General features: G+C 45.9%; 10 non-coding genes across 10 annotated transcripts; all 10 read left to right on the forward strand.

The window, feature by feature from the left end:
- Positions 1-1,027: 1,027 nt before the first annotated feature.
- LOC130341866 (U2 spliceosomal RNA) lies at positions 1,028-1,218 on the forward strand. Its single transcript, XR_008881627.1, has one exon. It is a non-coding gene; the product is annotated as a U2 spliceosomal RNA (small nuclear RNA).
- Positions 1,219-3,314: 2,096 nt separating this feature from the next.
- LOC130341868 (U2 spliceosomal RNA) lies at positions 3,315-3,505 on the forward strand. Its single transcript, XR_008881628.1, has one exon. It is a non-coding gene; the product is annotated as a U2 spliceosomal RNA (small nuclear RNA).
- Positions 3,506-5,607: 2,102 nt separating this feature from the next.
- LOC130341777 (U2 spliceosomal RNA) lies at positions 5,608-5,798 on the forward strand. Its single transcript, XR_008881550.1, has one exon. It is a non-coding gene; the product is annotated as a U2 spliceosomal RNA (small nuclear RNA).
- Positions 5,799-7,886: 2,088 nt separating this feature from the next.
- LOC130341778 (U2 spliceosomal RNA) lies at positions 7,887-8,077 on the forward strand. Its single transcript, XR_008881551.1, has one exon. It is a non-coding gene; the product is annotated as a U2 spliceosomal RNA (small nuclear RNA).
- Positions 8,078-10,157: 2,080 nt separating this feature from the next.
- LOC130341780 (U2 spliceosomal RNA) lies at positions 10,158-10,348 on the forward strand. Its single transcript, XR_008881552.1, has one exon. It is a non-coding gene; the product is annotated as a U2 spliceosomal RNA (small nuclear RNA).
- A 2,086-nt stretch (positions 10,349-12,434) lies between these two features.
- On the forward strand, positions 12,435-12,625 carry LOC130341781 (U2 spliceosomal RNA). The gene has a single exon (XR_008881553.1). It is a non-coding gene; the product is annotated as a U2 spliceosomal RNA (small nuclear RNA).
- A 2,124-nt stretch (positions 12,626-14,749) lies between these two features.
- On the forward strand, positions 14,750-14,940 carry LOC130341782 (U2 spliceosomal RNA). Its single transcript, XR_008881554.1, has one exon. It is a non-coding gene; the product is annotated as a U2 spliceosomal RNA (small nuclear RNA).
- Positions 14,941-17,014: 2,074 nt separating this feature from the next.
- LOC130341784 (U2 spliceosomal RNA) lies at positions 17,015-17,205 on the forward strand. The gene has a single exon (XR_008881556.1). It is a non-coding gene; the product is annotated as a U2 spliceosomal RNA (small nuclear RNA).
- A 2,080-nt stretch (positions 17,206-19,285) lies between these two features.
- Positions 19,286-19,476, forward strand: LOC130341785 (U2 spliceosomal RNA). Its single transcript, XR_008881557.1, has one exon. It is a non-coding gene; the product is annotated as a U2 spliceosomal RNA (small nuclear RNA).
- Positions 19,477-21,552: 2,076 nt separating this feature from the next.
- On the forward strand, positions 21,553-21,743 carry LOC130341786 (U2 spliceosomal RNA). The gene has a single exon (XR_008881558.1). It is a non-coding gene; the product is annotated as a U2 spliceosomal RNA (small nuclear RNA).
- Positions 21,744-24,277: the final 2,534 nt, after the last annotated feature.

Genomic DNA, 24,277 nt, shown 5'->3' on the forward strand with positions numbered 1-24,277 from the left:
CCCAGAAAAGAGGCGAAAAGGAGAAAAACGTAAAAAAACGTGAAAAAAAAGTAAGAGGAAGAGAAGGGAAAAAAAGGTGGAAATGGGTTTAAAAGTGATTTCGGCGGAGAAATATATATATATATATATATATATATATATATATATATATATACGCGCACACACACACATATATATAAACGTATTCTCCGTTGAGATATTGCAGCCGCTGCTGTGTCCAGGCCCAGGAGCCTTAGCACTGTGCTGTGATGTCACTCAATACCACTGACATCACTAGGTGTAAACAACATCTCTCCTTTGCTGTGTATGTGACTATGGAGCTGTTTGGTGATGTCGTCTATTATGGCCTTCATAGAAGCAACAGGAGATTGTTGCATCCATCTAGAACCCTCAGAACTACAGTGCTATGATGTCACTCACTTCCACAGGCCTTGCAGAGTGTAAACAACAACAACCCAGCTTTGTTGTGTATGTAACCATAGGGATTTGTGATGTCACCTAGAACCTTCACAGCAGCGACAGCTTTATAAGGAGCATCAGCACTGCTCTGCCTGAGCAGAACCATCACCGCCATAGGTTGTCAAATAACCCGGATTTAACCCACACAGGTAAGTCCAATGGGGTGCAGGCATGTCCTCTATGCTTACAGCTTCCCGTGGGTGTTGGTTTGATACCGTTTGGGGACAGCCAAGGAGGCATCTGCAGGCAACAAAGGTAGGTGTGTGCTTGTGTGTGTGTTTCCTATGCAGATCCTAAGCCCAGTGTCACATGCAAGTAGGAGGAGTAAGAAGGGTTCCTGGCAAATCCGGGTTATGGATTGCATTTAAAAAGGCCCCGTGGGAGTGCAATGGGCCCCTGTCTTGCTGCTTAGCAATAATGGTATGGGTTTAGGTTCTGCTGTGTGTACTGGTGGTTGACTGCCCCCCAGCCCAGAGTGTGCATGGAAAATTGTCTGGCAGCCTCCCTGACAGCAAGCAGTGATAGTGCCCATGAAGGGGACCTTGTTGGGCCCGCCCCTTTCACGGTTATCGCTTCTCGGCCTTTTGGCTAAGATCAAGTGTAGTATCTGTTCTTATCAGTTTAATATCTGATACGTCCCCTATCTGGGGACCATATATTAAATGGATTTTTGAGAACGGGGGCCGATTTCGAAGCTTGCTTCCGTCGCCCTATGCATTGACCCGATATGGCAGTATCTTCGGGTACAGTGCACCACCCCCTTACAGGGTTAAAAAGAAAGATTCCTACTTTCATTGCTACCTGCTTGCTGGCTAGCCAGCTAGCCAGCCCTGTGGGCCTTGCTGCTGCTGCTGCAGCCAAAAAACAAAAGGTGGTGCTGCTGCTGCTTCTGCTGCTTCTGCTTCTGCTTGTGTCTGGCCGCTGTTGGAGCGTCCAGGCACAGGACTTCTGCTGCTGCTGACTAAATGGCCTCCTTAATTGGATCATTTGAGTAGCCAGCACACCTGTGCAGGTAGGGCATGACATGATAGGCAGCTGCCTTGATAGCGGGTGGGTGCTGAATGTTCCTAATTGACAAAATAAGATTAATGCTTATGAAGAAATATAAAATCTCATCCCTTCCCCAATATCGCGCCACACCCCTACCCCTTAATTCCCTGGTTGAACTTGATGGACATATGTCTTTTTTCGACCGTACTAACTATGTAACTATGTAACATAACATGGGGGGGGTCTCCTGGCTGTTCACACAGGTGTGTCATTGCTGTACATTGACCATGCATTGCTTCTGTGGTATTGCAAAGGCAAAGACAAATGCTTCCAGCCATCCATTGCACTAATGGATTGGTCATCAGCTGGCTGTCTATGTCCCGCATCAATATAGACCAAAGTACAGAGGGTTAGGCTATGCTATTGTGCACCTACCTGATGCATCAGAAGGTGCGAGGCCCTTGCTAAATTCTGTGCACAGACTTTGAGATCTATACTTTAGACTGTATCTAAACCTGCTCCAACATGGACTGACATTCTGGCCTACTTTCAGCCGATGCGACTTGTCTGTCGCTGAACAGTCGCTTTTTATGTATTCAGCACCTATGTATAATGTTGTAAAAATGCTCTAGAAGCTAAAGTCGCAGAAATGTCACACATATTTGGCCTGCAACTTTCTGTGCGACAAATTCAGACAGGAAAAATCAGTATAAATCCTTAGAAAATTATCCCCCAGTGTCTTCATCTGCTGGCGGTATTGAATAAGCATTGCTGCACTGATGGGGTATGCATTAGACGAAAAAAAAGAAGAAAAAGAAGAATAATACGCCCAGAAAAGAGGCGAAAAGGAGAAAAACGTAAAAAAACGTGAAAAAAAAGTAAGAGGAAGAGAAGGGAAAAAAAGGTGGAAATGGGTTTAAAAGTGATTTCGGCGGAGAAATATATATATATATATATATATATATATATATATATATATATATATATATATACGCGCACACACACACATATATATAAACGTATTCTCCGTTGAGATATTGCAGCCGCTGCTGTGTCCAGGCCCAGGAGCCTTAGCACTGTGCTGTGATGTCACTCAATACCACTGACATCACTAGGTGTAAACAACATCTCTCCTTTGCTGTGTATGTGACTATGGAGCTGTTTGGTGATGTCGTCTATTATGGCCTTCATAGAAGCAACAGGAGATTGTTGCATCCATCTAGAACCCTCAGAACTACAGTGCTATGATGTCACTCACTTCCACAGGCCTTGCAGAGTGTAAACAACAACAACCCAGCTTTGTTGTGTATGTAACCATAGGGATTTGTGATGTCACCTAGAACCTTCACAGCAGCGACAGCTTTATGAGGAGCATCAGCACTGCTCTGCCTGAGCAGAACCATCACCGCCATAGGTTGTCAAATAACCCGGATTTAACCCACACAGGTAAGTCCAATGGGGTGCAGGCATGTCCTCTATGCTTACAGCTTCCCGTGGGTGTTGGTTTGATACCGTTTGGGGACAGCCAAGGAGGCATCTGCAGGCAACAAAGGTAGGTGTGTGCTTGTGTGTGTGTTTCCTATGCAGATCCTAAGCCCAGTGTCACATGCAAGTAGGAGGAGTAAGAAGGGTTCCTGGCAAATCCGGGTTATGGATTGCATTTAAAAAGGCCCCGTGGGAGTGCAATGGGCCCCTGTCTTGCTGCTTAGCAATAATGGTATGGGTTTAGGTTCTGCTGTGTGTACTGGTGGTTGACTGCCCCCCAGCCCAGAGTGTGCATGGAAAATTGTCTGGCAGCCTCGCTGACAGCAAGCAGTGATAGTGCCCATGAAGGGGACCTTGTTGGGCCCGCCCCTTTCACGGTTATCGCTTCTCGGCCTTTTGGCTAAGATCAAGTGTAGTATCTGTTCTTATCAGTTTAATATCTGATACGTCCCCTATCTGGGGACCATATATTAAATGGATTTTTGAGAACGGGGGCCGATTTCGAAGCTTGCTTCCGTCGCCCTATGCATTGACCCGATATGGCAGTATCTTCGGGTACAGTGCACCACCCCCTTACAGGGTTAAAAAGAAAGATTCCTACTTTCATTGCTACCTGCTTGCTGGCTAGCCAGCTAGCCAGCCCTGTGGGCCTTGCTGCTGCTGCTGCAGCCAAAAAACAAAAGGTGGTGCTGCTGCTGCTTCTGCTGCTTCTGCTTCTGCTTGTGTCTGGCCGCTGTTGGAGCGTCCAGGCACAGGACTTCTGCTGCTGCTGACTAAATGGCCTCCTTAATTGGATCATTTGAGTAGCCAGCACACCTGTGCAGGTAGGGCATGACATGATAGGCAGCTGCCTTGATAGCGGGTGGGTGCTGAATGTTCCTAATTGACAAAATAAGATTAATGCTTATGAAGAAATATAAAATCTCATCCCTTCCCCAATATCGCGCCACACCCCTACCCCTTAATTCCCTGGTTGAACTTGATGGACATATGTCTTTTTTCGACCGTACTAACTATGTAACTATGTAACATAACATGGGGGGGGTCTCCTGGCTGTTCACACAGGTGTGTCATTGCTGTACATTGACCATGCATTGCTTCTGTGGTATTGCAAAGGCAAAGACAAATGCTTCCAGCCATCCATTGCACTAATGGATTGGTCATCAGCTGGCTGTCTATGTCCCGCATCAATATAGACCAAAGTACAGAGGGTTAGGCTATGCTATTGTGCACCTACCTGATGCATCAGAAGGTGCGAGGCCCTTGCTAAATTCTGTGCACAGACTTTGAGATCTATACTTTAGACTGTATCTAAACCTGCTCCAACATGGACTGACATTCTGGCCTACTTTCAGCCGATGCGACTTGTCTGTCGCTGAACAGTCGCTTTTTATGTATTCAGCACCTATGTATAATGTTGTAAAAATGCTCTAGAAGCTAAAGTCGCAGAAATGTCACACATATTTGGCCTGCAACTTTCTGTGCGACAAATTCAGACAGGAAAAATCAGTATAAATCCTTAGAAAATTATCCCCCAGTGTCTCCATCTGCTGGCGGTATTGAATAAGCATTGCTGCACTGATGGGGTATGCATTAGACGAAAAAAAAGAAGAAAAAGAAGAATAATACGCCCAGAAAAGAGGCGAAAAGGAGAAAAACGTAAAAAAACGTGAAAAAAAAGTAAGAGGAAGAGAAGGGAAAAAAAGGTGGAAATGGGTTTAAAAGTGATTTCGGCGGAGAAATATATATATATATATATATATATATATATATATATATATATATATATATATATATATACGCGCACACACACACATATATATAAACGTATTCTCCATTGAGATATTGCAGCCGCTGCTGTGTCCAGGCCCAGGAGCCTTAGCACTGTGCTGTGATGTCACTCAATACCACTGACATCACTAGGTGTAAACAACATCTCTCCTTTGCTGTGTATGTGACTATGGAGCTGTTTGGTGATGTCGTCTATTATGGCCTTCATAGAAGCAACAGGAGATTGTTGCATCCATCTAGAACCCTCAGAACTACAGTGCTATGATGTCACTCACTTCCACAGGCCTTGCAGAGTGTAAACAACAACAACCCAGCTTTGTTGTGTATGTAACCATAGGGATTTGTGATGTCACCTAGAACCTTCACAGCAGCGACAGCTTTATGAGGAGCATCAGCACTGCTCTGCCTGAGCAGAACCATCACCGCCATAGGTTGTCAAATAACCCGGATTTAACCCACACAGGTAAGTCCAATGGGGTGCAGGCATGTCCTCTATGCTTACAGCTTCCCGTAGGTGTTGGTTTGATACCGTTTGGGGACAGCCAAGGAGGCATCTGCAGGCAACAAAGGTAGGTGTGTGCTTGTGTGTGTGTTTCCTATGCAGATCCTAAGCCCAGTGTCACATGCAAGTAGGAGGAGTAAGAAGGGTTCCTGGCAAATCCGGGTTATGGATTGCATTTAAAAAGGCCCCGTGGGAGTGCAATGGGCCCCTGTCTTGCTGCTTAGCAATAATGGTATGGGTTTAGGTTCTGCTGTGTGTACTGGTGGTTGACTGCCCCCCAGCCCAGAGTGTGCATGGAAAATTGTCTGGCAGCCTCCCTGACAGCAAGCAGTGATAGTGCCCATGAAGGGGACCTTGTTGGGCCCGCCCCTTTCACGGTTATCGCTTCTCGGCCTTTTGGCTAAGATCAAGTGTAGTATCTGTTCTTATCAGTTTAATATCTGATACGTCCCCTATCTGGGGACCATATATTAAATGGATTTTTGAGAACGGGGGCCGATTTCGAAGCTTGCTTCCGTCGCCCTATGCATTGACCCGATATGGCAGTATCTTCGGGTACAGTGCACCACCCCCTTACAGGGTTAAAAAGAAAGATTCCTACTTTCATTGCTACCTGCTTGCTGGCTAGCCAGCTAGCCAGCCCTGTGGGCCTTGCTGCTGCTGCTGCAGCCAAAAAACAAAAGGTGGTGCTGCTGCTGCTTCTGCTGCTTCTGCTTCTGCTTGTGTCTGGCCGCTGTTGGAGCGTCCAGGCACAGGACTTCTGCTGCTGCTGACTAAATGGCCTCCTTAATTGGATCATTTGAGTAGCCAGCACACCTGTGCAGGTAGGGCATGACATGATAGGCAGCTGCCTTGATAGCGGGTGGGTGCTGAATGTTCCTAATTGACAAAATAAGATTAATGCTTATGAAGAAATATAAAATCTCATCCCTTCCCCAATATCGCGCCACACCCCTACCCCTTAATTCCCTGGTTGAACTTGATGGACATATGTCTTTTTTCGACCGTACTAACTATGTAACTATGTAACATAACATGGGGGGGGTCTCCTGGCTGTTCACACAGGTGTGTCATTGCTGTACATTGACCATGCATTGCTTCTGTGGTATTGCAAAGGCAAAGACAAATGCTTCCAGCCATCCATTGCACTAATGGATTGGTCATCAGCTGGCTGTCTATGTCCCGCATCAATATAGACCAAAGTACAGAGGGTTAGGCTATGCTATTGTGCACCTACCTGATGCATCAGAAGGTGCGAGGCCCTTGCTAAATTCTGTGCACAGACTTTGAGATCTATACTTTAGACTGTATCTAAACCTGCTCCAACATGGACTGACATTCTGGCCTACTTTCAGCCGATGCGACTTGTCTGTCGCTGAACAGTCGCTTTTTATGTATTCAGCACCTATGTATAATGTTGTAAAAATGCTCTAGAAGCTAAAGTCGCAGAAATGTCACACATATTTGGCCTGCAACTTTCTGTGCGACAAATTCAGACAGGAAAAATCAGTATAAATCCTTAGAAAATTATCCCCCAGTGTCTCCATCTGCTGGCGGTATTGAATAAGCATTGCTGCACTGATGGGGTATGCATTAGACGAAAAAAAAGAAGAAAAAGAAGAATAATACGCCCAGAAAAGAGGCGAAAAGGAGAAAAACGTAAAAAAACGTGAAAAAAAAGTAAGAGGAAGAGAAGGGAAAAAAAGGTGGAAATGGGTTTAAAAGTGATTTCGGCGGAGAAATATATATATATATATATATATATATATATATATATATATATATACGCGCACACACACACATATATATAAACGTATTCTCCGTTGAGATATTGCAGCCGCTGCTGTGTCCAGGCCCAGGAGCCTTAGCACTGTGCTGTGATGTCACTCAATACCACTGACATCACTAGGTGTAAACAACATCTCTCCTTTGCTGTGTATGTGACTATGGAGCTGTTTGGTGATGTCGTCTATTATGGCCTTCATAGAAGCAACAGGAGATTGTTGCATCCATCTAGAACCCTCAGAACTACAGTGCTATGATGTCACTCACTTCCACAGGCCTTGCAGAGTGTAAACAACAACAACCCAGCTTTGTTGTGTATGTAACCATAGGGATTTGTGATGTCACCTAGAACCTTCACAGCAGCGACAGCTTTATGAGGAGCATCAGCACTGCTCTGCCTGAGCAGAACCATCACCGCCATAGGTTGTCAAATAACCCGGATTTAACCCACACAGGTAAGTCCAATGGGGTGCAGGCATGTCCTCTATGCTTACAGCTTCCCGTGGGTGTTGGTTTGATACCGTTTGGGGACAGCCAAGGAGGCATCTGCAGGCAACAAAGGTAGGTGTGTGCTTGTGTGTGTGTTTCCTATGCAGATCCTAAGCCCAGTGTCACATGCAAGTAGGAGGAGTAAGAAGGGTTCCTGGCAAATCCGGGTTATGGATTGCATTTAAAAAGGCCCCGTGGGAGTGCAATGGGCCCCTGTCTTGCTGCTTAGCAATAATGGTATGGGTTTAGGTTCTGCTGTGTGTACTGGTGGTTGACTGCCCCCCAGCCCAGAGTGTGCATGGAAAATTGTCTGGCAGCCTCCCTGACAGCAAGCAGTGATAGTGCCCATGAAGGGGACCTTGTTGGGCCCGCCCCTTTCACGGTTATCGCTTCTCGGCCTTTTGGCTAAGATCAAGTGTAGTATCTGTTCTTATCAGTTTAATATCTGATACGTCCCCTATCTGGGGACCATATATTAAATGGATTTTTGAGAACGGGGGCCGATTTCGAAGCTTGCTTCCGTCGCCCTATGCATTGACCCGATATGGCAGTATCTTCGGGTACAGTGCACCACCCCCTTACAGGGTTAAAAAGAAAGATTCCTACTTTCATTGCTACCTGCTTGCTGGCTAGCCAGCTAGCCAGCCCTGTGGGCCTTGCTGCTGCTGCTGCAGCCAAAAAACAAAAGGTGGTGCTGCTGCTGCTTCTGCTGCTTCTGCTTCTGCTTGTGTCTGGCCGCTGTTGGAGCGTCCAGGCACAGGACTTCTGCTGCTGCTGACTAAATGGCCTCCTTAATTGGATCATTTGAGTAGCCAGCACACCTGTGCAGGTAGGGCATGACATGATAGGCAGCTGCCTTGATAGCGGGTGGGTGCTGAATGTTCCTAATTGACAAAATAAGATTAATGCTTATGAAGAAATATAAAATCTCATCCCTTCCCCAATATCGCGCCACACCCCTACCCCTTAATTCCCTGGTTGAACTTGATGGACATATGTCTTTTTTCGACCGTACTAACTATGTAACTATGTAACATAACATGGGGGGGGTCTCCTGGCTGTTCACACAGGTGTGTCATTGCTGTACATTGACCATGCATTGCTTCTGTGGTATTGCAAAGGCAAAGACAAATGCTTCCAGCCATCCATTGCACTAATGGATTGGTCATCAGCTGGCTGTCTATGTCCCGCATCAATATAGACCAAAGTACAGAGGGTTAGGCTATGCTATTGTGCACCTACCTGATGCATCAGAAGGTGCGAGGCCCTTGCTAAATTCTGTGCACAGACTTTGAGATCTATACTTTAGACTGTATCTAAACCTGCTCCAACATGGACTGACATTCTGGCCTACTTTCAGCCGATGCGACTTGTCTGTCGCTGAACAGTCGCTTTTTATGTATTCAGCACCTATGTATAATGTTGTAAAAATGCTCTAGAAGCTAAAGTCGCAGAAATGTCACACATATTTGGCCTGCAACTTTCTGTGCGACAAATTCAGACAGGAAAAATCAGTATAAATCCTTAGAAAATTATCCCCCAGTGTCTCCATCTGCTGGCGGTATTGAATAAGCATTGCTGCACTGATGGGGTATGCATTAGACGAAAAAAAAGAAGAAAAAGAAGAATAATACGCCCAGAAAAGAGGCGAAAAGGAGAAAAACGTAAAAAAACGTGAAAAAAAAGTAAGAGGAAGAGAAGGGAAAAAAAGGTGGAAATGGGTTTAAAAGTGATTTCGGCGGAGAAATATATATATATATATATATATATATATATATATATACGCGCACACACACACATATATATAAACGTATTCTCCGTTGAGATATTGCAGCCGCTGCTGTGTCCAGGCCCAGGAGCCTTAGCACTGTGCTGTGATGTCACTCAATACCACTGACATCACTAGGTGTAAACAACATCTCTCCTTTGCTGTGTATGTGACTATGGAGCTGTTTGGTGATGTCGTCTATTATGGCCTTCATAGAAGCAACAGGAGATTGTTGCATCCATCTAGAACCCTCAGAACTACAGTGCTATGATGTCACTCACTTCCACAGGCCTTGCAGAGTGTAAACAACAACAACCCAGCTTTGTTGTGTATGTAACCATAGGGATTTGTGATGTCACCTAGAACCTTCACAGCAGCGACAGCTTTATGAGGAGCATCAGCACTGCTCTGCCTGAGCAGAACCATCACCGCCATAGGTTGTCAAATAACCCGGATTTAACCCACACAGGTAAGTCCAATGGGGTGCAGGCATGTCCTCTATGCTTACAGCTTCCCGTGGGTGTTGGTTTGATACCGTTTGGGGACAGCCAAGGAGGCATCTGCAGGCAACAAAGGTAGGTGTGTGCTTGTGTGTGTGTTTCCTATGCAGATCCTAAGCCCAGTGTCACATGCAAGTAGGAGGAGTAAGAAGGGTTCCTGGCAAATCCGGGTTATGGATTGCATTTAAAAAGGCCCCGTGGGAGTGCAATGGGCCCCTGTCTTGCTGCTTAGCAATAATGGTATGGGTTTAGGTTCTGCTGTGTGTACTGGTGGTTGACTGCCCCCCAGCCCAGAGTGTGCATGGAAAATTGTCTGGCAGCCTCCCTGACAGCAAGCAGTGATAGTGCCCATGAAGGGGACCTTGTTGGGCCCGCCCCTTTCACGGTTATCGCTTCTCGGCCTTTTGGCTAAGATCAAGTGTAGTATCTGTTCTTATCAGTTTAATATCTGATACGTCCCCTATCTGGGGACCATATATTAAATGGATTTTTGAGAACGGGGGCCGATTTCGAAGCTTGCTTCCGTCGCCCTATGCATTGACCCGATATGGCAGTATCTTCGGGTACAGTGCACCACCCCCTTACAGGGTTAAAAAGAAAGATTCCTACTTTCATTGCTACCTGCTTGCTGGCTAGCCAGCTAGCCAGCCCTGTGGGCCTTGCTGCTGCTGCTGCAGCCAAAAAACAAAAGGTGGTGCTGCTGCTGCTTCTGCTGCTTCTGCTTCTGCTTGTGTCTGGCCGCTGTTGGAGCGTCCAGGCACAGGACTTCTGCTGCTGCTGACTAAATGGCCTCCTTAATTGGATCATTTGAGTAGCCAGCACACCTGTGCAGGTAGGGCATGACATGATAGGCAGCTGCCTTGATAGCGGGTGGGTGCTGAATGTTCCTAATTGACAAAATAAGATTAATGCTTATGAAGAAATATAAAATCTCATCCCTTCCCCAATATCGCGCCACACCCCTACCCCTTAATTCCCTGGTTGAACTTGATGGACATATGTCTTTTTTCGACCGTACTAACTATGTAACTATGTAACATAACATGGGGGGGGTCTCCTGGCTGTTCACACAGGTGTGTCATTGCTGTACATTGACCATGCATTGCTTCTGTGGTATTGCAAAGGCAAAGACAAATGCTTCCAGCCATCCATTGCACTAATGGATTGGTCATCAGCTGGCTGTCTATGTCCCGCATCAATATAGACCAAAGTACAGAGGGTTAGGCTATGCTATTGTGCACCTACCTGATGCATCAGAAGGTGCGAGGCCCTTGCTAAATTCTGTGCACAGACTTTGAGATCTATACTTTAGACTGTATCTAAACCTGCTCCAACATGGACTGACATTCTGGCCTACTTTCAGCCGATGCGACTTGTCTGTCGCTGAACAGTCGCTTTTTATGTATTCAGCACCTATGTATAATGTTGTAAAAATGCTCTAGAAGCTAAAGTCGCAGAAATGTCACACATATTTGGCCTGCAACTTTCTGTGCGACAAATTCAGACAGGAAAAATCAGTATAAATCCTTAGAAAATTATCCCCCAGTGTCTTCATCTGCTGGCGGTATTGAATAAGCATTGCTGCACTGATGGGGTATGCATTAGACGAAAAAAAAGAAGAAAAAGAAGAATAATACGCCCAGAAAAGAGGCGAAAAGGAGAAAAACGTAAAAAAACGTGAAAAAAAAGTAAGAGGAAGAGAAGGGAAAAAAAGGTGGAAATGGGTTTAAAAGTGATTTCGGCGGAGAAATATATATATATATATATATATATATATATATATATATATATACGCGCACACACACACATATATATAAACGTATTCTCCGTTGAGATATTGCAGCCGCTGCTGTGTCCAGGCCCAGGAGCCTTAGCACTGTGCTGTGATGTCACTCAATACCACTGACATCACTAGGTGTAAACAACATCTCTCCTTTGCTGTGTATGTGACTATGGAGCTGTTTGGTGATGTCGTCTATTATGGCCTTCATAGAAGCAACAGGAGATTGTTGCATCCATCTAGAACCCTCAGAACTACAGTGCTATGATGTCACTCACTTCCACAGGCCTTGCAGAGTGTAAACAACAACAACCCAGCTTTGTTGTGTATGTAACCATAGGGATTTGTGATGTCACCTAGAACCTTCACAGCAGCGACAGCTTTATGAGGAGCATCAGCACTGCTCTGCCTGAGCAGAACCATCACCGCCATAGGTTGTCAAATAACCCGGATTTAACCCACACAGGTAAGTCCAATGGGGTGCAGGCATGTCCTCTATGCTTACAGCTTCCCGTGGGTGTTGGTTTGATACCGTTTGGGGACAGCCAAGGAGGCATCTGCAGGCAACAAAGGTAGGTGTGTGCTTGTGTGTGTGTTTCCTATGCAGATCCTAAGCCCAGTGTCACATGCAAGTAGGAGGAGTAAGAAGGGTTCCTGGCAAATCCGGGTTATGGATTGCATTTAAAAAGGCCCCGTGGGAGTGCAATGGGCCCCTGTCTTGCTGCTTAGCAATAATGGTATGGGTTTAGGTTCTGCTGTGTGTACTGGTGGTTGACTGCCCCCCAGCCCAGAGTGTGCATGGAAAATTGTCTGGCAGCCTCGCTGACAGCAAGCAGTGATAGTGCCCATGAAGGGGACCTTGTTGGGCCCGCCCCTTTCACGGTTATCGCTTCTCGGCCTTTTGGCTAAGATCAAGTGTAGTATCTGTTCTTATCAGTTTAATATCTGATACGTCCCCTATCTGGGGACCATATATTAAATGGATTTTTGAGAACGGGGGCCGATTTCGAAGCTTGCTTCCGTCGCCCTATGCATTGACCCGATATGGCAGTATCTTCGGGTACAGTGCACCACCCCCTTACAGGGTTAAAAAGAAAGATTCCTACTTTCATTGCTACCTGCTTGCTGGCTAGCCAGCTAGCCAGCCCTGTGGGCCTTGCTGCTGCTGCTGCAGCCAAAAAACAAAAGGTGGTGCTGCTGCTGCTTCTGCTGCTTCTGCTTCTGCTTGTGTCTGGCCGCTGTTGGAGCGTCCAGGCACAGGACTTCTGCTGCTGCTGACTAAATGGCCTCCTTAATTGGATCATTTGAGTAGCCAGCACACCTGTGCAGGTAGGGCATGACATGATAGGCAGCTGCCTTGATAGCGGGTGGGTGCTGAATGTTCCTAATTGACAAAATAAGATTAATGCTTATGAAGAAATATAAAATCTCATCCCTTCCCCAATATCGCGCCACACCCCTACCCCTTAATTCCCTGGTTGAACTTGATGGACATATGTCTTTTTTCGACCGTACTAACTATGTAACTATGTAACATAACATGGGGGGGGTCTCCTGGCTGTTCACACAGGTGTGTCATTGCTGTACATTGACCATGCATTGCTTCTGTGGTATTGCAAAGGCAAAGACAAATGCTTCCAGCCATCCATTGCACTAATGGATTGGTCATCAGCTGGCTGTCTATGTCCCGCATCAATATAGACCAAAGTACAGAGGGTTAGGCTATGCTATTGTGCACCTACCTGATGCATCAGAAGGTGCGAGGCCCTTGCTAAATTCTGTGCACAGACTTTGAGATCTATACTTTAGACTGTATCTAAACCTGCTCCAACATGGACTGACATTCTGGCCTACTTTCAGCCGATGCGACTTGTCTGTCGCTGAACAGTCGCTTTTTATGTATTCAGCACCTATGTATAATGTTGTAAAAATGCTCTAGAAGCTAAAGTCGCAGAAATGTCACACATATTTGGCCTGCAACTTTCTGTGCGACAAATTCAGACAGGAAAAATCAGTATAAATCCTTAGAAAATTATCCCCCAGTGTCTCCATCTGCTGGCGGTATTGAATAAGCATTGCTGCACTGATGGGGTATGCATTAGACGAAAAAAAAGAAGAAAAAGAAGAATAATACGCCCAGAAAAGAGGCGAAAAGGAGAAAAACGTAAAAAAACGTGAAAAAAAAGTAAGAGGAAGAGAAGGGAAAAAAAGGTGGAAATGGGTTTAAAAGTGATTTCGGCGGAGAAATATATATATATATATATATATATATATATATATATATATATATATATATATGTATATATATATATATATATATATATATACGCGCACACACACACATATATATAAACGTATTCTCCATTGAGATATTGCAGCCGCTGCTGTGTCCAGGCCCAGGAGCCTTAGCACTGTGCTGTGATGTCACTCAATACCACTGACATCACTAGGTGTAAACAACATCTCTCCTTTGCTGTGTATGTGACTATGGAGCTGTTTGGTGATGTCGTCTATTATGGCCTTCATAGAAGCAACAGGAGATTGTTGCATCCATCTAGAACCCTCAGAACTACAGTGCTATGATGTCACTCACTTCCACAGGCCTTGCAGAGTGTAAACAACAACAACCCAGCTTTGTTGTGTATGTAACCATAGGGATTTGTGATGTCACCTAGAACCTTCACAGCAGCGACAGCTTTATGAGGAGCATCAGCACTGCTCTGCCTGAGCAGAACCATCACCGCCATAGGTTGTCAAATAACCCGGATTTAACCCACACAGGTAAGTCCAATGGGGTGCAGGCATGTCCTCTATGCTTACAGCTTCCCGTGGGTGTTGGTTTGATACCGTTTGGGGACAGCCAAGGAGGCATCTGCAGGCAACAAAGGTAGGTGTGTGCTTGTGTGTGTGTTTCCTATGCAGATCCTAAGCCCAGTGTCACATGCAAGTAGGAGGAGTAAGAAGGGTTCCTGGCAAATCCGGGTTATGGATTGCATTTAAAAAGGCCCCGTGGGAGTGCAATGGGCCCCTGTCTTGCTGCTTAGCAATAATGGTATGGGTTTAGGTTCTGCTGTGTGTACTGGTGGTTGACTGCCCCCCAGCCCAGAGTGTGCATGGAAAATTGTCTGGCAGCCTCCCTGACAGCAAGCAGTGATAGTGCCCATGAAGGGGACCTTGTTGGGCCCGCCCCTTTCACGGTTATCGCTTCTCGGCCTTTTGGCTAAGATCAAGTGTAGTATCTGTTCTTATCAGTTTAATATCTGATACGTCCCCTATCTGGGGACCATATATTAAATGGATTTTTGAGAACGGGGGCCGATTTCGAAGCTTGCTTCCGTCGCCCTATGCATTGACCCGATATGGCAGTATCTTCGGGTACAGTGCACCACCCCCTTACAGGGTTAAAAAGAAAGATTCCTACTTTCATTGCTACCTGCTTGCTGGCTAGCCAGCTAGCCAGCCCTGTGGGCCTTGCTGCTGCTGCTGCAGCCAAAAAACAAAAGGTGGTGCTGCTGCTGCTTCTGCTGCTTCTGCTTCTGCTTGTGTCTGGCCGCTGTTGGAGCGTCCAGGCACAGGACTTCTGCTGCTGCTGACTAAATGGCCTCCTTAATTGGATCATTTGAGTAGCCAGCACACCTGTGCAGGTAGGGCATGACATGATAGGCAGCTGCCTTGATAGCGGGTGGGTGCTGAATGTTCCTAATTGACAAAATAAGATTAATGCTTATGAAGAAATATAAAATCTCATCCCTTCCCCAATATCGCGCCACACCCCTACCCCTTAATTCCCTGGTTGAACTTGATGGACATATGTCTTTTTTCGACCGTACTAACTATGTAACTATGTAACATAACATGGGGGGGGTCTCCTGGCTGTTCACACAGGTGTGTCATTGCTGTACATTGACCATGCATTGCTTCTGTGGTATTGCAAAGGCAAAGACAAATGCTTCCAGCCATCCATTGCACTAATGGATTGGTCATCAGCTGGCTGTCTATGTCCCGCATCAATATAGACCAAAGTACAGAGGGTTAGGCTATGCTATTGTGCACCTACCTGATGCATCAGAAGGTGCGAGGCCCTTGCTAAATTCTGTGCACAGACTTTGAGATCTATACTTTAGACTGTATCTAAACCTGCTCCAACATGGACTGACATTCTGGCCTACTTTCAGCCGATGCGACTTGTCTGTCGCTGAACAGTCGCTTTTTATGTATTCAGCACCTATGTATAATGTTGTAAAAATGCTCTAGAAGCTAAAGTCGCAGAAATGTCACACATATTTGGCCTGCAACTTTCTGTGCGACAAATTCAGACAGGAAAAATCAGTATAAATCCTTAGAAAATTATCCCCCAGTGTCTCCATCTGCTGGCGGTATTGAATAAGCATTGCTGCACTGATGGGGTATGCATTAGACGAAAAAAAAGAAGAAAAAGAAGAATAATACGCCCAGAAAAGAGGCGAAAAGGAGAAAAACGTAAAAAAACGTGAAAAAAAAGTAAGAGGAAGAGAAGGGAAAAAAAGGTGGAAATGGGTTTAAAAGTGATTTCGGCGGAGAAATATATATATATATATATATATATATATATACGCGCACACACACACATATATATAAACGTATTCTCCGTTGAGATATTGCAGCCGCTGCTGTGTCCAGGCCCAGGAGCCTTAGCACTGTGCTGTGATGTCACTCAATACCACTGACATCACTAGGTGTAAACAACATCTCTCCTTTGCTGTGTATGTGACTATGGAGCTGTTTGGTGATGTCGTCTATTATGGCCTTCATAGAAGCAACAGGAGATTGTTGCATCCATCTAGAACCCTCAGAACTACAGTGCTATGATGTCACTCACTTCCACAGGCCTTGCAGAGTGTAAACAACAACAACCCAGCTTTGTTGTGTATGTAACCATAGGGATTTGTGATGTCACCTAGAACCTTCACAGCAGCGACAGCTTTATGAGGAGCATCAGCACTGCTCTGCCTGAGCAGAACCATCACCGCCATAGGTTGTCAAATAACCCGGATTTAACCCACACAGGTAAGTCCAATGGGGTGCAGGCATGTCCTCTATGCTTACAGCTTCCCGTGGGTGTTGGTTTGATACCGTTTGGGGACAGCCAAGGAGGCATCTGCAGGCAACAAAGGTAGGTGTGTGCTTGTGTGTGTGTTTCCTATGCAGATCCTAAGCCCAGTGTCACATGCAAGTAGGAGGAGTAAGAAGGGTTCCTGGCAAATCCGGGTTATGGATTGCATTTAAAAAGGCCCCGTGGGAGTGCAATGGGCCCCTGTCTTGCTGCTTAGCAATAATGGTATGGGTTTAGGTTCTGCTGTGTGTACTGGTGGTTGACTGCCCCCCAGCCCAGAGTGTGCATGGAAAATTGTCTGGCAGCCTCCCTGACAGCAAGCAGTGATAGTGCCCATGAAGGGGACCTTGTTGGGCCCGCCCCTTTCACGGTTATCGCTTCTCGGCCTTTTGGCTAAGATCAAGTGTAGTATCTGTTCTTATCAGTTTAATATCTGATACGTCCCCTATCTGGGGACCATATATTAAATGGATTTTTGAGAACGGGGGCCGATTTCGAAGCTTGCTTCCGTCGCCCTATGCATTGACCCGATATGGCAGTATCTTCGGGTACAGTGCACCACCCCCTTACAGGGTTAAAAAGAAAGATTCCTACTTTCATTGCTACCTGCTTGCTGGCTAGCCAGCTAGCCAGCCCTGTGGGCCTTGCTGCTGCTGCTGCAGCCAAAAAACAAAAGGTGGTGCTGCTGCTGCTTCTGCTGCTTCTGCTTCTGCTTGTGTCTGGCCGCTGTTGGAGCGTCCAGGCACAGGACTTCTGCTGCTGCTGACTAAATGGCCTCCTTAATTGGATCATTTGAGTAGCCAGCACACCTGTGCAGGTAGGGCATGACATGATAGGCAGCTGCCTTGATAGCGGGTGGGTGCTGAATGTTCCTAATTGACAAAATAAGATTAATGCTTATGAAGAAATATAAAATCTCATCCCTTCCCCAATATCGCGCCACACCCCTACCCCTTAATTCCCTGGTTGAACTTGATGGACATATGTCTTTTTTCGACCGTACTAACTATGTAACTATGTAACATAACATGGGGGGGGTCTCCTGGCTGTTCACACAGGTGTGTCATTGCTGTACATTGACCATGCATTGCTTCTGTGGTATTGCAAAGGCAAAGACAAATGCTTCCAGCCATCCATTGCACTAATGGATTGGTCATCAGCTGGCTGTCTATGTCCCGCATCAATATAGACCAAAGTACAGAGGGTTAGGCTATGCTATTGTGCACCTACCTGATGCATCAGAAGGTGCGAGGCCCTTGCTAAATTCTGTGCACAGACTTTGAGATCTATACTTTAGACTGTATCTAAACCTGCTCCAACATGGACTGACATTCTGGCCTACTTTCAGCCGATGCGACTTGTCTGTCGCTGAACAGTCGCTTTTTATGTATTCAGCACCTATGTATAATGTTGTAAAAATGCTCTAGAAGCTAAAGTCGCAGAAATGTCACACATATTTGGCCTGCAACTTTCTGTGCGACAAATTCAGACAGGAAAAATCAGTATAAATCCTTAGAAAATTATCCCCCAGTGTCTTCATCTGCTGGCGGTATTGAATAAGCATTGCTGCACTGATGGGGTATGCATTAGACGAAAAAAAAGAAGAAAAAGAAGAATAATACGCCCAGAAAAGAGGCGAAAAGGAGAAAAACGTAAAAAAACGTGAAAAAAAAGTAAGAGGAAGAGAAGGGAAAAAAAGGTGGAAATGGGTTTAAAAGTGATTTCGGCGGAGAAATATATATATATATATATATATATATATATATATATACGCGCACACACACACATATATATAAACGTATTCTCCGTTGAGATATTGCAGCCGCTGCTGTGTCCAGGCCCAGGAGCCTTAGCACTGTGCTGTGATGTCACTCAATACCACTGACATCACTAGGTGTAAACAACATCTCTCCTTTGCTGTGTATGTGACTATGGAGCTGTTTGGTGATGTCGTCTATTATGGCCTTCATAGAAGCAACAGGAGATTGTTGCATCCATCTAGAACCCTCAGAACTACAGTGCTATGATGTCACTCACTTCCACAGGCCTTGCAGAGTGTAAACAACAACAACCCAGCTTTGTTGTGTATGTAACCATAGGGATTTGTGATGTCACCTAGAACCTTCACAGCAGCGACAGCTTTATGAGGAGCATCAGCACTGCTCTGCCTGAGCAGAACCATCACCGCCATAGGTTGTCAAATAACCCGGATTTAACCCACACAGGTAAGTCCAATGGGGTGCAGGCATGTCCTCTATGCTTACAGCTTCCCGTGGGTGTTGGTTTGATACCGTTTGGGGACAGCCAAGGAGGCATCTGCAGGCAACAAAGGTAGGTGTGTGCTTGTGTGTGTGTTTCCTATGCAGATCCTAAGCCCAGTGTCACATGCAAGTAGGAGGAGTAAGAAGGGTTCCTGGCAAATCCGGGTTATGGATTGCATTTAAAAAGGCCCCGTGGGAGTGCAATGGGCCCCTGTCTTGCTGCTTAGCAATAATGGTATGGGTTTAGGTTCTGCTGTGTGTACTGGTGGTTGACTGCCCCCCAGCCCAGAGTGTGCATGGAAAATTGTCTGGCAGCCTCGCTGACAGCAAGCAGTGATAGTGCCCATGAAGGGGACCTTGTTGGGCCCGCCCCTTTCACGGTTATCGCTTCTCGGCCTTTTGGCTAAGATCAAGTGTAGTATCTGTTCTTATCAGTTTAATATCTGATACGTCCCCTATCTGGGGACCATATATTAAATGGATTTTTGAGAACGGGGGCCGATTTCGAAGCTTGCTTCCGTCGCCCTATGCATTGACCCGATATGGCAGTATCTTCGGGTACAGTGCACCACCCCCTTACAGGGTTAAAAAGAAAGATTCCTACTTTCATTGCTACCTGCTTGCTGGCTAGCCAGCTAGCCAGCCCTGTGGGCCTTGCTGCTGCTGCTGCAGCCAAAAAACAAAAGGTGGTGCTGCTGCTGCTTCTGCTGCTTCTGCTTCTGCTTGTGTCTGGCCGCTGTTGGAGCGTCCAGGCACAGGACTTCTGCTGCTGCTGACTAAATGGCCTCCTTAATTGGATCATTTGAGTAGCCAGCACACCTGTGCAGGTAGGGCATGACATGATAGGCAGCTGCCTTGATAGCGGGTGGGTGCTGAATGTTCCTAATTGACAAAATAAGATTAATGCTTATGAAGAAATATAAAATCTCATCCCTTCCCCAATATCGCGCCACACCCCTACCCCTTAATTCCCTGGTTGAACTTGATGGACATATGTCTTTTTTCGACCGTACTAACTATGTAACTATGTAACATAACATGGGGGGGGTCTCCTGGCTGTTCACACAGGTGTGTCATTGCTGTACATTGACCATGCATTGCTTCTGTGGTATTGCAAAGGCAAAGACAAATGCTTCCAGCCATCCATTGCACTAATGGATTGGTCATCAGCTGGCTGTCTATGTCCCGCATCAATATAGACCAAAGTACAGAGGGTTAGGCTATGCTATTGTGCACCTACCTGATGCATCAGAAGGTGCGAGGCCCTTGCTAAATTCTGTGCACAGACTTTGAGATCTATACTTTAGACTGTATCTAAACCTGCTCCAACATGGACTGACATTCTGGCCTACTTTCAGCCGATGCGACTTGTCTGTCGCTGAACAGTCGCTTTTTATGTATTCAGCACCTATGTATAATGTTGTAAAAATGCTCTAGAAGCTAAAGTCGCAGAAATGTCACACATATTTGGCCTGCAACTTTCTGTGCGACAAATTCAGACAGGAAAAATCAGTATAAATCCTTAGAAAATTATCCCCCAGTGTCTCCATCTGCTGGCGGTATTGAATAAGCATTGCTGCACTGATGGGGTATGCATTAGACGAAAAAAAAGAAGAAAAAGAAGAATAATACGCCCAGAAAAGAGGCGAAAAGGAGAAAAACGTAAAAAAACGTGAAAAAAAAGTAAGAGGAAGAGAAGGGAAAAAAAGGTGGAAATGGGTTTAAAAGTGATTTCGGCGGAGAAATATATATATATATATATATATATATATATATACGCGCACACACACACATATATATAAACGTATTCTCCGTTGAGATATTGCAGCCGCTGCTGTGTCCAGGCCCAGGAGCCTTAGCACTGTGCTGTGATGTCACTCAATACCACTGACATCACTAGGTGTAAACAACATCTCTCCTTTGCTGTGTATGTGACTATGGAGCTGTTTGGTGATGTCGTCTATTATGGCCTTCATAGAAGCAACAGGAGATTGTTGCATCCATCTAGAACCCTCAGAACTACAGTGCTATGATGTCACTCACTTCCACAGGCCTTGCAGAGTGTAAACAACAACAACCCAGCTTTGTTGTGTATGTAACCATAGGGATTTGTGATGTCACCTAGAACCTTCACAGCAGCGACAGCTTTATGAGGAGCATCAGCACTGCTCTGCCTGAGCAGAACCATCACCGCCATAGGTTGTCAAATAACCCGGATTTAACCCACACAGGTAAGTCCAATGGGGTGCAGGCATGTCCTCTATGCTTACAGCTTCCCGTGGGTGTTGGTTTGATACCGTTTGGGGACAGCCAAGGAGGCATCTGCAGGCAACAAAGGTAGGTGTGTGCTTGTGTGTGTGTTTCCTATGCAGATCCTAAGCCCAGTGTCACATGCAAGTAGGAGGAGTAAGAAGGGTTCCTGGCAAATCCGGGTTATGGATTGCATTTAAAAAGGCCCCGTGGGAGTGCAATGGGCCCCTGTCTTGCTGCTTAGCAATAATGGTATGGGTTTAGGTTCTGCTGTGTGTACTGGTGGTTGACTGCCCCCCAGCCCAGAGTGTGCATGGAAAATTGTCTGGCAGCCTCCCTGACAGCAAGCAGTGATAGTGCCCATGAAGGGGACCTTGTTGGGCCCGCCCCTTTCACGGTTATCGCTTCTCGGCCTTTTGGCTAAGATCAAGTGTAGTATCTGTTCTTATCAGTTTAATATCTGATACGTCCCCTATCTGGGGACCATATATTAAATGGATTTTTGAGAACGGGGGCCGATTTCGAAGCTTGCTTCCGTCGCCCTATGCATTGACCCGATATGGCAGTATCTTCGGGTACAGTGCACCACCCCCTTACAGGGTTAAAAAGAAAGATTCCTACTTTCATTGCTACCTGCTTGCTGGCTAGCCAGCTAGCCAGCCCTGTGGGCCTTGCTGCTGCTGCTGCAGCCAAAAAACAAAAGGTGGTGCTGCTGCTGCTTCTGCTGCTTCTGCTTCTGCTTGTGTCTGGCCGCTGTTGGAGCGTCCAGGCACAGGACTTCTGCTGCTGCTGACTAAATGGCCTCCTTAATTGGATCATTTGAGTAGCCAGCACACCTGTGCAGGTAGGGCATGACATGATAGGCAGCTGCCTTGATAGCGGGTGGGTGCTGAATGTTCCTAATTGACAAAATAAGATTAATGCTTATGAAGAAATATAAAATCTCATCCCTTCCCCAATATCGCGCCACACCCCTACCCCTTAATTCCCTGGTTGAACTTGATGGACATATGTCTTTTTTCGACCGTACTAACTATGTAACTATGTAACATAACATGGGGGGGGTCTCCTGGCTGTTCACACAGGTGTGTCATTGCTGTACATTGACCATGCATTGCTTCTGTGGTATTGCAAAGGCAAAGACAAATGCTTCCAGCCATCCATTGCACTAATGGATTGGTCATCAGCTGGCTGTCTATGTCCCGCATCAATATAGACCAAAGTACAGAGGGTTAGGCTATGCTATTGTGCACCTACCTGATGCATCAGAAGGTGCGAGGCCCTTGCTAAATTCTGTGCACAGACTTTGAGATCTATACTTTAGACTGTATCTAAACCTGCTCCAACATGGACTGACATTCTGGCCTACTTTCAGCCGATGCGACTTGTCTGTCGCTGAACAGTCGCTTTTTATGTATTCAGCACCTATGTATAATGTTGTAAAAATGCTCTAGAAGCTAAAGTCGCAGAAATGTCACACATATTTGGCCTGCAACTTTCTGTGCGACAAATTCAGACAGGAAAAATCAGTATAAATCCTTAGAAAATTATCCCCCAGTGTCTTCATCTGCTGGCGGTATTGAATAAGCATTGCTGCACTGATGGGGTATGCATTAGACGAAAAAAAAGAAGAAAAAGAAGAATAATACGCCCAGAAAAGAGGCGAAAAGGAGAAAAACGTAAAAAAACGTGAAAAAAAAGTAAGAGGAAGAGAAGGGAAAAAAAGGTGGAAATGGGTTTAAAAGTGATTTCGGCGGAGAAATATATATATATATATATATATATATATATATATACGCGCACACACACACATATATATAAACGTATTCTCCGTTGAGATATTGCAGCCGCTGCTGTGTCCAGGCCCAGGAGCCTTAGCACTGTGCTGTGATGTCACTCAATACCACTGACATCACTAGGTGTAAACAACATCTCTCCTTTGCTGTGTATGTGACTATGGAGCTGTTTGGTGATGTCGTCTATTATGGCCTTCATAGAAGCAACAGGAGATTGTTGCATCCATCTAGAACCCTCAGAACTACAGTGCTATGATGTCACTCACTTCCACAGGCCTTGCAGAGTGTAAACAACAACAACCCAGCTTTGTTGTGTATGTAACCATAGGGATTTGTGATGTCACCTAGAACCTTCACAGCAGCGACAGCTTTATGAGGAGCATCAGCACTGCTCTGCCTGAGCAGAACCATCACCGCCATAGGTTGTCAAATAACCCGGATTTAACCCACACAGGTAAGTCCAATGGGGTGCAGGCATGTCCTCTATGCTTACAGCTTCCCGTGGGTGTTGGTTTGATACCGTTTGGGGACAGCCAAGGAGGCATCTGCAGGCAACAAAGGTAGGTGTGTGCTTGTGTGTGTGTTTCCTATGCAGATCCTAAGCCCAGTGTCACATGCAAGTAGGAGGAGTAAGAAGGGTTCCTGGCAAATCCGGGTTATGGATTGCATTTAAAAAGGCCCCGTGGGAGTGCAATGGGCCCCTGTCTTGCTGCTTAGCAATAATGGTATGGGTTTAGGTTCTGCTGTGTGTACTGGTGGTTGACTGCCCCCCAGCCCAGAGTGTGCATGGAAAATTGTCTGGCAGCCTCGCTGACAGCAAGCAGTGATAGTGCCCATGAAGGGGACCTTGTTGGGCCCGCCCCTTTCACGGTTATCGCTTCTCGGCCTTTTGGCTAGATCAAGTGTCTGGTCAGGAGGATCCTGGGAGTTTGTCCTACCTTTTTCAAGGGGGGCTGCTACGAGGAACCGAAAAGGCGATCGACAAGATGGGTGTTCGCATCCGTTACCTTACATCCGGTGAAACGCGGATTCGTTTTTCCTTTCGCTTTGATGTTGATGAAGACAAGCAAGAACTCGTCCAACTTTCTTATTTTGTGAAAGAAACTCTCTACAAGCTTCTTGGGGTGAAGAAAGAGAACATCGTCTGTCTCAGAGATCCTCGGAAGGGCAGCTTCATCCTAACTCTGGACTCTGCTTATGCATGCCAGAATCTTTTTGAGAAGCTGAAAAGCAATCAAGACCTTGCTGAGCTTGATGGGATCACGGTCACAGTGTTGTATACTGGAGGCGATATTCCTCTAGTTGTGTGTATGCACAATCCCTTTGTGA

The sequence above is a fragment of the Hyla sarda genome, unplaced genomic scaffold, assembly GCF_029499605.1.
Source record: "Hyla sarda isolate aHylSar1 unplaced genomic scaffold, aHylSar1.hap1 scaffold_629, whole genome shotgun sequence".
Lineage (NCBI taxonomy): Eukaryota > Metazoa > Chordata > Amphibia > Anura > Hylidae > Hyla > Hyla sarda.